The sequence below is a fragment of the Chionomys nivalis genome, chromosome 18 (genome assembly GCF_950005125.1).
Source record: "Chionomys nivalis chromosome 18, mChiNiv1.1, whole genome shotgun sequence".
In the NCBI taxonomy this organism is placed as follows: Eukaryota; Metazoa; Chordata; class Mammalia; order Rodentia; family Cricetidae; genus Chionomys; species Chionomys nivalis.
In genome coordinates, this window is record NC_080103.1 from 49,707,947 (window position 1) to 49,721,130 (window position 13,184).

Consider the following 13,184-nt stretch of genomic DNA (forward strand, 5'->3'; position numbering starts at 1 on the left):
AAAGTGGAAAGAGTGTAAGAGCCTGAAATGCTGGATAGCTATGAAGAAATATTATCTTCTGGACACAATAGGGCAACTGTCCACATGAACTCATACAACTGTGGCAGAATGCACAACCCCTGTGCAAGCCCAAGCCAGACCAAATCCTAGCATGGAGAGAGGAGCTGCGCACAATATCCAACCCTAAATTTGATCTATTGGCAGTTATTAGCTTCTGAGAGAGGAAGACAAGAGTTTTCTTTTTTCTATTTAATAATATCTTAAGGGGTGCAATGGAAAAACAGATAAGAATACAGAACAAGGTAGACACCTCTGCTCTTCCAGCTGCTACCTCCTGCTGTTCCACAAATCACTGGCAGAAATGAATAATTAATAACAGGACAGAAATGAAACAGAAACAAAACAAACAAAAAATTTACTAAGAATCAATGAAAGAGTTGGTTCTCTTAAAGATAAACAAGGTTGACAAATCCTTAGCCAAACTAATCAAAAAAGACCACCCAAAGTAATAAAATTAGAAATGAAAAGAATTACAAGATCTATCAAATCAACATAATTCAGAAAAAGTTTGAACATAACTTTCAAACTTTTATTTCACAAACTTGGAAAAAGAAAATGAAATTGATGCCTTTCTCAATGCATAGGACCTCATAAAGTTAAGCCAAGAGGAGAACATTTAAATAAATCGATAACAATCAATTATAATGAAACTTTTTTTCAGTATGTCTTAGTTAAAAGTACAGGCCCAGTGGATACACAGGTGACTCTATCAGTCCCTTGAAGAATTAATAGCAATAATTCTCAACTACTTCATGAAGTAGAAAGGGAATGCTGTTTAACTCATTGATGAAGGCAGAAATTTTTTAAGAAAATTTTCTTTCAAATTCTAGATAGAATTCAGTTTAATCTAGAAAATATGTTTATTTTTATTTTATTCAAATCTTCTACCTGCTGGACATTCAAAAACAAATCAATTTCAAGACAAAATTATAAATAACTTAGCCATTCACTTTCTATTAGATTTCTTAAGCTACAATCAAAATATATAATTTTCATTACTTTTGTTTTAAGTTTAGTCGCCATATTTTCAAGAAAAATGATTGTAGGGTGTAAATATGACTGTACTACCAAGATAAATAGGAAAACCAGAAGAGAAAGTAAGAGAATACCATTCAGAAAATATTTTAAGGTTATTATGATTGGAAAAACTTTAGTTCATGTGAGAACAGAAACTGAAACATTCAACTTTCAGAATTTAATAACACGAAGGAGTTTAATATAGTATAAAACAGCCATAAACAAATTAATATTAAAACATAATATATGGAATAAATATGGAATGAGTAAATCAAACCAATACAGGTCATATACTGCCTATAATCGTAAAAAATGTCTTTCCTTGTGAATTACTTTTTAATTATATACTTTAAAACGATGCTTGTCAAGTTTTGTTACCCATTGCTCACACATTTGCCCATCTCTAACATAAAAGAATTCCATTTAAAAGTTAATATATTCTCCTTTTCTTATCGCATGCCATGCATACTTACTGGAAAACAATCACTGGCGAGGAAAACCGCTAAAGAAATGAAGTAGTAAAGCAGACTACCGATTTAGTAAAAACCCTCATGCTGCATTTCAATCACAAAGTTCTCTGACCTCTTCTCAGAGGCAGAGGAGCAGTATTGGGATTTGGTCTCGGATAATCTTTGAGACTATATTAAATCAGACTAGTGTTTCTGTCTTTGCTGGATAAGAAGAAGCAGGTCCATGACTACGCCCATTACCAAAGCAACCTCTATTGTCTCAGGTGTCTCATATCATTTGATATAGGAGAAAGATCTACAAAATTTGTACCAGTAAACTTTCTTAAATGGCACCTATTCCAATTCAAATGGACCACAGGACAGTTGTGTGGAAAAAAAATACATCTAAAAAATTTCATGCTGACTATGGTCTCATTTAAGCAATCAAAAAGTCACTACATTTTCCTATGAAAATACCAATATTGTTTTCATTCCTCAGAAAGATACAAGTCAAGGTTAAGCAAACAAGAGTCCTACTCAATGTCTGGAAGAGGTTTTTAAGCCCTAAATAGAAGTGAGCACAGTGGCAGAACACACCAAAGAGTAAGATCACTCTGAACAGGAAACCCAGTGCTCTAAATAGTCCATGGGACGTTCTGTTTGTCAGTGGTATAGGAAATAGCGCAGATAGCAAGCACTGTATGCATTCTGCGTAAACAAAATAGAATTAAAAACAAAATAATGTTTAAATTTATTGAATTTTAGAGCTTAAAGGCGTAAACAGAATTAAAAGCAAAAAAAATTTTTATTTTTATTGAATTTCAGAGCTTAAAGAACCAGCTGTTATTTCTCAACATTCTTAAACACTGACTTCCTTTTCTTTCAACATTTCTATTTTGAGAAGAGAATTCTCCTTTGGACTTAAACAGAGGATCACCTTTCATGATTGGGAATTCTTCAGCCATGCTTTTGTGTCTTTTGCTTAAGTCTCTAACTGTCTCTGCAACAGTAACTACGAATACCTTTACTGGGCTCACTGGGAGCAACTCCATTCTGCAATTCTAATTTTCTGACTCATAAAGACAGACCTATTTCCCTGAAGCTTTCTCTGGGCCTTTGGGAGATGAGACACTGCTCACAGAGGTAATCATTTACTGTATCACAGCATTCAGTGCTGTGGCAGCAATTTATTGATTATATTGACAGATTTGGTCAGGACGACTGAGCCAATATTGGGTGCATATTCTTGATTTATATTTGGTAGCCAATGTCATTTTGTACTTTTGTTCAATAAATATCTACTTGCTTGGTATGCCCCTATAAATGATCGTATATGATCATTTTTTTTATCTTCCTTACTCTCTTTCTCTCCCACATGTAATTGATGCCAGAAAAAAGTACAGTATTGTTACTGCCTTTAAAATATTTATTCCTTCTTGAAAAACTTTGTCTCTTCAACTAATCAATGTTTTTTAAAGTATTAATAGAGAAGGCCTATATAAAAATGTCCATGTAAAATAAATACATTGTATTTCCTCTAATTGTGAAATATTTGTTATATTACAAGCATTGGAAAAGTAAGAATAAATTTTAAGTCTCAGACAAAACTCATTTGGTCTCATTGTAGACACAAACATTGAAATCTTAGGTTCTTCAAGTGTGGGACCAAGGTTGATATGGAAGGCTAAGGTGACCCATGGGATTCCTAGAAAGGGATGCTGCTGCTGAGACTAAAACCTGGGAAAGGACTTTCGTGATGGAGTGGTAGTCCAAGCAATTCTTGAGAGAAACATCACAGGATAGACCATTCTAAAAAAACAAGACTTATTGCTGGAACAAAAAAACAGTAACATTCCAGAAGGAATGGCAGAAAGTGAGCATAGAATAAAAGTGTTAGCAAGATCAGAAAAACTCACAATTCTAAGAATGCTATCTTTTCCTCAGACATCGGAAGGCCAGGGATGGGAGATTTGCTGGAATGTGCTATGTTTATCTAAGTGAGGACTAATGCTTCCAAGGTAGCGTGACAGAGGGAAGTGCAGCACAGAAAACAAGACTCGGGGAGCTAGGGCCATTAAGAACTGACTATTAACATGTGCTTAATTCATTATTGCTTTAATAGATGCTTACAGCTCAATGCAAAAGGCCTCAGATGTTTTTATGTGTTATAATATGCCTATATAAAAATAGTATTTAGAAACATGATAAATGATACTTAGAAATATGATAAGCATGATTGGTCAAAATAATATTGAGAATGTCTCTCACATTTTAAAATACCCAACTAGTCTTCAACAGAAATATATCCCACTTTTGGCATTATCAATCAGTATTATAATTTTTATTCTTTTCTCTTAAACTGAAGGAAAAAAACCTCTTTGCCTTATTTTTGCTGCAGTGTCTTATTTGCCCTGTTTTCTTTCAATAAAGATTCAACAGGGCACTTCAGAAACAAAGCTCTAAGGAGGACTGAAAAGAACATTTATAAGAAAGGGATTAAAATAAAGATGCATTCATGGAATATAAAAAACAACGCAGGATAGTGAATGAAGAAGAAATTACAACATGCACCATGCAGCAAAGAAAAATTTTATTGATGGACTTAATCAGCTGGTTTCAATTTGTCCATTTTAGACCAACCATTATGCATATTCAAATGGAACAGTGTTAAAAACATAAAAAACCTAGTTATAAGCTGAAAAGCAAATTTTCAAACAAATACAAAAAGAGTTAGCTCATAAGGATATAACAAGCATGAATGTTAACATGAACTTTAGGACCAAATATCAGCCTTAAAATTAATAAAGGATTATTCAACTGGGTCCTGATAGTGTAGACATTGGCACCAACAATCGACAAACAGAAGCTCATGAAACTAAAGAGCTTCTGCAAAGCAAAGGACACCATCATTCAAGTAAAGAGGCAGCCTAAAGAATGGGAAAAATTCTTTACCAGTGAAAATTCTGACAGAGAGTTACTGTCTTAAAACATACTAAAAAAGAATTATCTAAACACCATGAAAATAAGTAACCCAATTAAAGCACAGTGGCTAGAACTTAACAGAGAGTTCTCAAAAGAATAAAGATAAATAGCTAAGAAATATTTTAAATGTTCATCCTTACCAATCAGGAAAATGCAAATTAAAAACATTTTTGAGATTTCACCTTCCTCCAGTCTGAATGAAAGAAAGAAGGAAAAAAGAAAAACACTGGGGTGGATGATGTGGAGAAAGGGAACACCTATTCACTGTTAGTGTTGCTACAAACTGGTACAGCCATGACAAAAGTCAGTGTGGAGGTTTCTCAAAAATTGAGGAAGACATCTGTCACATGATACAGGTGCACCACTCCTGGGTATGTTCCCAACAAACTCTGTGTCCTCCTATAGAGACATCTTGCTCATTCATCCTTCAGAGCTGCTTTCATCACAATATGTAGAATATGGAAATAGCCTATATGTCTCCCAACTGCTATTTTTTTTGTTTTTTTTTTTTTGTTTTTTTTTTTTTTGGTTTTTTCGAGACAGGGTTTCTCTGTGGTTTTGGAGCCTGTCCTGGAACTAGCTCTCGTAGACCAGGCTGGTCTCGAACTCACAGAGATCCGCCTGCCTCTGCCTCCCGAGTGCTGAGATTAAAGGCGTGCGCCACCACCGCCCGGCCCCAACTGCTATTTTTGAAATCTTTTAAAAATTATGCATGTGGCCACGTGATGGTGGCACAAGCCTATTATCCCAGAAGTCACTTGAGAGGCAGAAGCAGGCAGATCTCCGAGCTGGAGGCCAGCCAGGTCTACAGAGCAAGTTCCAGGACAGCCAAGGCTACGCAGTTCTCTAGTAAAACAAAACCAAACCCAACATTATTCACCCTCTATAGGCCATAATGACTGACACGTGCAATCTCCCCTAGGAAGCTGAGATGGAGATCAGTGCAGCATGAACAGCAGTGAAGACTGCATACAAAAACCCAGTCCCAGTAACACTCCCCCAAATTCTATCCATCCATCAATCAAAGCAATTCTCCGTAAATTCTGACCTAATTCGAAGATGCTTATGTTTCATTTAGAGCTATTCTGGCTGTTGTTTAGATAAGGCCCATTACATTTCAAAAGGAGTTGCTTCCTGTGTACATCTGTGTCACGTATTAGCTCTTCCTTGTATCTCTACTGACATTATTTAAACCTTATTTTGTTTCAACATTAATATCTATAACAATAGTACAGAAAATTTACTGGAACTCAAACCATCACCTGTAACACAGCCTACAAAGCTTAAATAGCATGCAAGGATTTGTAGCTCCACAATCTAAAGATCAAACCAGTAACTTTGCACCGTATCCACTATATTGCGAAGCAATTTTCATGTACTTACTGCCATAGTTCTAGTGAGACAGAATACTGACTCGCCAAACCACCATACGGTAGATAAAAACATAAAAGTTACACATTTCAAAAGTGTTCTAAACAGGAAAGTGCACAGAAAGTGGTTTCTGTGCTTTTCAGCCTTGTTGCTTTTAGTACGATCAGAGATAAGCATAACCGAGCATACCAGAGCGATACATGCACACGGAAGTTTTTAACTCACTACCTGCAGTAACAGGAAAACACTGAGCAATGGATAGCTGTTGATGCTGATGGATTTCATATTAATAAAGGGGACACAGGTCATAAAAACCCAACAGCAAGTCATCTGGGCAAGCAGAGATTATCTCCTAACTGCTTGTCTTTAATACTTTGCATAATGAACACTATTGTCGCTCCAGGTTCATTCCTTCCAAAGGTAACAGTAACTGCTTCAGTGGACTACCCAGGGAAGTTTTGTTTTATCAAAAAGACCCTATGTTGCCCACATTCTGGTACTGTCTAGTAAGTACATCTCTATGAGTTGACATGCATTTTCTATATTCCATCTTTAGTCCACAAAACATAACTAAGACTAATAACGCCTTAATACGATATAAAGTTAAATAGAAAGTTACCAACTGGCAAACTTCAGTCTGGTAGAAATGAGAGAGCATGAAATCAGGGTTCAAGCGTGGCTGCCGCCACCCACACTAAAAAGGTCCAGGCATTCTCAGCAGGATTGCAAAACTACACTGCCTCCATGAACATTCAAAAGAGCAGGCAATCCCTCCTCACAGGCTGAACCAAGCCCCATAGCCCTTTGCCCACTGATGCATAGCAGCTAACAGGAAGGTGGGCTTTACAAGTAAAAGCCAGCCTAAACTGGTTAATTTCTTACCTCTTCACGTATGACCCGGCTGCTCCTTTAACTTTTTGTTTCCTCTCTTGTCATAGCTCAGTGCCAAATGGTTGTGATTCAGCAGAAGTTTGAACCTGAGAGAAAGTAATGTTTTTTTCAGAACAGACATTCAAAATCAAGTTCCCTCCACTGTTGTCTTTCTTGCCTGGCTCTGGGTGTGTGTGTGTGTGTGTTTCTCCTTGTCCCTGAGCAAGGCAGCTACGTCGTGGTCTATAAATATTGACCCTCACACTTGCTCAGAGCTCTCCTTGCTCATGGCACAGGTCTGTGTTACTGAACACCGTGGTAATACTCCGGCAAGGTTCTCAGCTGCTAGGACAAAGCAGTGGATTGGCTCGCTACCCAGCAGCCCTGTGCTTGCCTGGAAATACCATTTCGCTGCCAGCTTTACAGATGCTACGGGCCTTTCCTGAGCCCCAAATCAAGCACAGAGGAGCAATTATAAGGCTTGTCCGAAGAAATACAGCTTTCCTCAAGCAGGTGAAGAGAAGAGGTCCAGGAGGAGAGGAGGACAAGAAAGGAAATGCTGCCTTTGTTCTGTCCAAACAACACCATCACAAACCTTCATAAAATTCCTACCTAAATGCCATTCAATTAAACTTTGCAAAACTTGGCTATACATATTATGAATGACCTAAATCATAGGAAAGCAGTTTTATAATTGCTTTAATATTGCTTCTTATTTTTTTTTTAAAAAAAAAGGCTGCAGGGAATGAGTAATTGGCCACAGAGAGATTTTTTAAGACATATGTTCATTTGCAGAATGATAGAAATGCATTGGAATGTATAATATTAAACAGATAAATTATGTATTGGTGAAAGAAACTAAAATGTAATCTAAACATTATGTGAATCAACATGTTCAGTTAACTTGTAGATTTACAATCCTGTCAGTTTGACTTATTTTACTTTGGACTCTTAGATTAAGGATAAACTAAGCCATCCCAATATGTAGATTGTAGGTAACATAAATTTCCTATTGTCTATATTCCATAGCATTCACAGTACAAACGATTAGAAAATATATCATTCCAGATTTTCCTGCATTTACCAATGATAATCACTTGTGGTTTTTTTTATTAAATTATATCTCTTGATTAAATCAAAGATGAAGGAATCTTTGGAAACAATCTGGTCCTGAATCTTCGAGGTCCACCCCATCTAGGCTGTTAGTTTACTAAAGGGTCATGAGACAACACAGTAGCAGAGAGCCAAAACCCAAACCACAGCCCTTCCTTCTTACTCAGACACTAGGCAACGTCTACCGGGATAGTGATTCTCAAAACTCATCTTCAGTCAGCTTTCTGAAAGCCTTACCCATTAGAAAATAGAAGCACAGTCAGGTGTGGTGGCACACCCCTTTAATCCCAGCACTCAGGAGGCAGAGGAAGGCAGATCTCTGTGAGTCTGAGGCCAGCTGGAGTAAATAATGAGTTCCAGAACAGCTAAAGCTACAAATTGAGATACTGTTTCAAAACAACAAATCAAAACAAAAATTCATAGGCACAAAATTAGTGTGAAAGAGAAAATTTGTTATAAGTAAAATGCCGAAAATTGTTACATACGATTAAAGTTTCAAACAACTAAAATCAAATCCTCCATGCTTAATTCGTTAATTAGTATTTTTGCTATGTTAACTCGTTGCTGGGAGAGGCGTACAGCTAGATGCTGAAGAAGCAACATTCCCACTTTCAAAGACCTTATAATCTAAGTTAGAGGAGTGTTTAACTGCTAGACAGAACATTAGCTAGAGAATGAGGAGGGGACTAAGGAAAAAGGAGCAAGCAGAACCCCAGATAGCACTGCCTACAACAGACAGCTTGTCATATGACACTCCAGGCAACATTACTGAGGCACAGACAGGATAACAAGGTAGAGAAGGGCAGGAAAGGGATGGCACACACACGCAACTGCAAACAGGTCTTTCTGACTGGGGTGCATGCAGATAAGACAACGAGTTTAGGGAAAATATGCAGCAGAGAAGGAAGTGTGGACTGTGAAAATCATGTTAACAAACTTGGGATTTCTATTTAAAGTAGGCTACAAGCTTCAGATACTTGTCACACACAAAAAGAATTTTGAAAATTATGTAATCCTCATGCAATCAACAAGTTCATATGTTTAATTTTTAGCTGTAATATCATGAGTATTTGCAAAAACTGATTTTCTACTCTTCTAGAAATTACATTTTAAAAATAAAATTAAGCAATAATACATATGCAATCCATTGTAATTTTAAATAATCATTATCTATTTATAAATAAAAAGAAAGGTATTCATTAATGTTTGAAAATTTTGTTTAATATTTTATTTCATTGACATTTTAATCACCTTATTTCTTCATAGAATTTTTGTAAAACACATAGCATTTTTAATATTATAGATCTCTTCAATAAGATTTAATGTATTGAAGTTTTAGTGATTAAGTATCCCATGATTGTCCACACACAATGACAACGTAGTATGATTTAGAATGGATAAGGGTGTGTGTTTCTTTTGTAAAAGAAATGCTGCCATTAATGAAGCATTGCTCTTAGCAAGATCAATATTCACAGAGTACAAGTAGATGTTGAGAAGGTAGACGCTCCAGCGAAACTATCCATTTGGCTGCTAAGTGACAAGAACCAGTGTTGAAAGGCTTGAGGTTCCAGCCATATGCCATTTGGGAACAGGAAACTGTTCCAGGGGTTCCAGGCTTTGGGGTGGGGGACAAAGGGCACCAAGGAGGATACTACTTATGGAAGCACAACCACTTTGAGTGATGTAATAGCAGCATGAGGTCGTGCATGTGGCAAATATACAGAATTGTTCAGCCCTGGGCTGGAGAGATGGCTCAACCCTTGCTATTCTTGCAGACAACCACACTTTGAACCACAAAACCCATTTCTGGTGGCTTATAAACATCACCTATAACTCCAGTTCCAGAGGGACCCAACATTGTTGTCCTCTAGAAGTATTAGGACTCATGTGTACATACCCAAATAAACACACACACACATGAACCATTTAAAGTGTTCCTTTTTCAAAAATTAACCCTGTAAAGTATGAAACTAAAATTTAAAAGACAAGCTCTTATGAGTAAATTGGGAGCGTGAGGGTCATGGGAGAGGGGATGTGGGAGAGAGAGGGAAGAGAGAGGAGCGGGGAAAAATGTAAAGCTCAATGAAAACAATTTAAAAAAGGAAGTGTGAAAGAGTGAAACCTTTTATGGGTCTTCTTGAAGTACGTGGCTTAGAGGTGATATTGTTTACTGAGCAATTTTTGTCTAGCAGGAGATTTAGAAATAATCTAACACTAAAAGCAGACCTGAGTCCTTTTGGCGTTTTATGATAAAGAAAATAAAGCTAAGTTATTAATTAGGTGACTTGGCAGAAGTCACATAACAAATCAGTCATATAACTGGGATTGAACCCCAGTCTATGACTGAACTATAGTACTGCACCCCACCTGATATCAATTGTTTAACAAAGAATCGATGCCACCCGGTTAGGAAAAACAAGGGACATGCCAGGAAGGACCAAATGAGCCTTCAGAGCTTCTCTCAGAGAATGAAGAGAATTTTAATACTGAGTACTGAAAAGTAGTAAAAAGGATCTAGCAAATGAAAGGGTGCCGCAAAAGAGCTCGATGCCTTTTCTTCCACTTGGCAAATGGGTAAAGAGGCTCTGAAAAGTCAAGGCTGGCTCTTCTTTGGGCAGCTAGGTCTTTGCCAACCTAGGTTCCAGGAAAAGAAGCAAGTTCACAATAGGGTGCTGGGAAAAGGGGGTAGTTTTAGTTTTAGACACAATAACTTAATATGTGTTGAATCCCAGTGAACATGTTCAGTAGATGTTCAAATATGCTGGTCTATGATAGAGAAAAACATCTATTCTTTTGCAATTAAAACACCATTAGCATATAGTCTCCATCAGAAGGCATAAAAGTTACACCCAGATCATATATTCATCGTCTGAGAAATATCTGTACTGTTTCCTCTTTTTACTCAGTAGAAGCAATAGTCTAAATCTGTTTGTTTTTCTCCATCAGTGTTCCTTAGACAGTAGCAACTACAACACCCCTCTGTCTTGGCAGCAACTTACTTATCCTCTGGATTTTCTTTACACACCTGTCCCTTAATAAAATTTCCCTTGATAAATTTCCATTTGCATTCCCCTTTTTGTGTGTTCTTCCTATGGGTTCCTTCTCAGCAAAGCCCATTGCTGTAATACTCCATAAAATGGGAAACTCTTTCTCGACCCAATACGAAACAATTCTAATACTGGCTTAGGTTTACAATGAGCCTTGAATATAGTAAATGTATAGTACTTGCTGGATACATGGCTCAAAAGACAATGGTCACCTATATGCTAACACGATCACGAGAGCTCTCAGTGTCACCATGTACAAGGAGAGTCAGTCTAAATTGGTATCTTAAGGAGACCTCTACACACATTGAAAACCTGAGAATGAGAAAGGGGCTCATGATTGGAGTGATAAGGAGGGTGAGGTCATCAGTGCTAAGTGCTTTGGAAAAACCCAGCATGGCAGGAACTGGAGAGAGCTCATCGCAGGAAGCAAAAATGTTCATGGCACTGAAACCATTAGCATGTGAAATGTAAAAGCATCAACATGACACATGGATTATCTTTTGAGGAGAAGTTTTAAAAGAGAAAACACTGGCACTGTAGCTGTTTTCCCAGGCATGGCAGGTAAGCATGCAAAATTAGACAAGAGAAGGATTATTCTTTCAAAAGCCTTCCCTCCTTGAAACAGGGAGAAGAACAGGATGATATTTTAAAACAGCACACAAACATAGCAAATGAAGCAGAACTTCCTACAGGGGAGGTGACTGGTCTGTGGTCACTTCTCAAGATGGAGGATGAGCTGCACACATGCCTTTGCCTCTTCATTATTAACCTGGGAATCAATTTTGAGATCAATTCATTTTAATATAGAATAGCGTCTCATTACATGATTATGCCAGGTTATACACCGCTGATGGACTTTTGAGTTGGATTTCATTTGGGTAACATCATGAAAAAGGATGTTATAAACATTTAGGTTCATGTTTTCTTTAACTTAATTTTTCATTAATATTTGGTAAATACCAATGAGTGAAAATGTTTTAACTTCAGCACAGTGGCTCTGCCTCAATCTAAGGCTTTTTCAGCTAGTATTTCTGGCTCTGTAGTTACTGGCCTGCTTCTCTGGCAGGGAATTCTGCCCCCACAGGAACTAGTTCTGCCTCTGCCACTAAAGGTAACTTAAAATAAATCTCTATCATTCTATTTATAAATAAAACTCAAGACTCAAAGGTTGGGGTGAAAACCTGCTAGCTCAGAGAGGTTGAGTAGCAAATATTTAGCCTTCTCTCCTTGCTGGCATCTCCCAAAGAACTGGCCAATCCAAATCCCTCCCTACTCCTTCTGGTGTGTCACTCTGTCTCTTCCAGATGCCCTCTGATTCTCTATGATTACTTTCTATTAACTAGGTGCTAACTCAGTCTCCTGACCCAAGGTTAATTTTATTTAATTAATGCAAATGCAAACTCCAAGTTCATGGCATGTTTAAATATGCTTGGGGATATAAGTGCTTGGGGAAAAAAAACTAATTTTCTGTTCTAACATACAAAAATATATGTCAAATTATTTTCTAAATAGACTGCATCATTTCACATTATGACCAGGAAATATATAAAGGTTTGAATTTCTCTCTATGCCCTAAAAAGATCTGTAACTACCTCTCATTTTTCATAGTGAAACTACTAAATTTGAAGTCCAATCTCATTGCCACAGTGACTAATCATAATTGAGCATCTTTTTCTATCTTAGACATCCACTTCATTTCAGAAAATACAGACCAAACGGGTGTATTTTTGTGCCTCAACAAAGCTGATCTTGCATAGATATCACCACTCACTTGTTAACTACATAAATTAGAAAACACACCAAAGATTCAATAATTAGAATTTTTATTTTTGTATCATTGTGTAGTTTTTAAATGAAATTTAAATTTATTCACAGTTGCAACAGATTATTTTGTAAAGAACAAAAGGGAATCGAATCTTGTTCAAAAATGTCATGCTTATATGCTAATAAAATTTTTAATACGAAAAGTTGTGATAGAGATGTATTTTTAATTTATTTGCAAGTCATTTTCTACAATAAAGTTTATGTAAATTTTTAAGGAATTTGAAAAAATAAAACAAATACAGAGAAAATGAGTTCATTACACCTCCAGGATTGTAACTACCTGCATGGGCATATTTGGTTTGCTAATATACTAAAAGATAATGTTAGGAAATAGGTACTCTGGTTATACTAATACTTAAATTTTATGTTGTCATGAAGCTAGAAACAAAGAAAACAAAAAGCTAAGCCATGAATAATTTTGAACTATGTTGTTGACAAACTTAATCGGATA

The 13,184-nt window shown here is 36.6% G+C and overlaps 1 protein-coding gene across 4 annotated transcripts in view; it reads right to left on the minus strand.

The window, feature by feature from the left end:
- The window catches only part of Bmpr1b (bone morphogenetic protein receptor type 1B), a 301,144-nt gene that overhangs the window by 112,743 nt on the left and 175,217 nt on the right, over positions 1 to 13,184 (minus strand). For all 4 annotated transcript variants that reach the window (XM_057793227.1, XM_057793226.1, XM_057793229.1 and 1 more), the window contains one exon: positions 6,762 to 6,856. The gene's annotated coding sequence lies outside the window, so the exon portion shown is untranslated. The remainder of the gene's footprint in view (positions 1 to 6,761; positions 6,857 to 13,184) is intronic.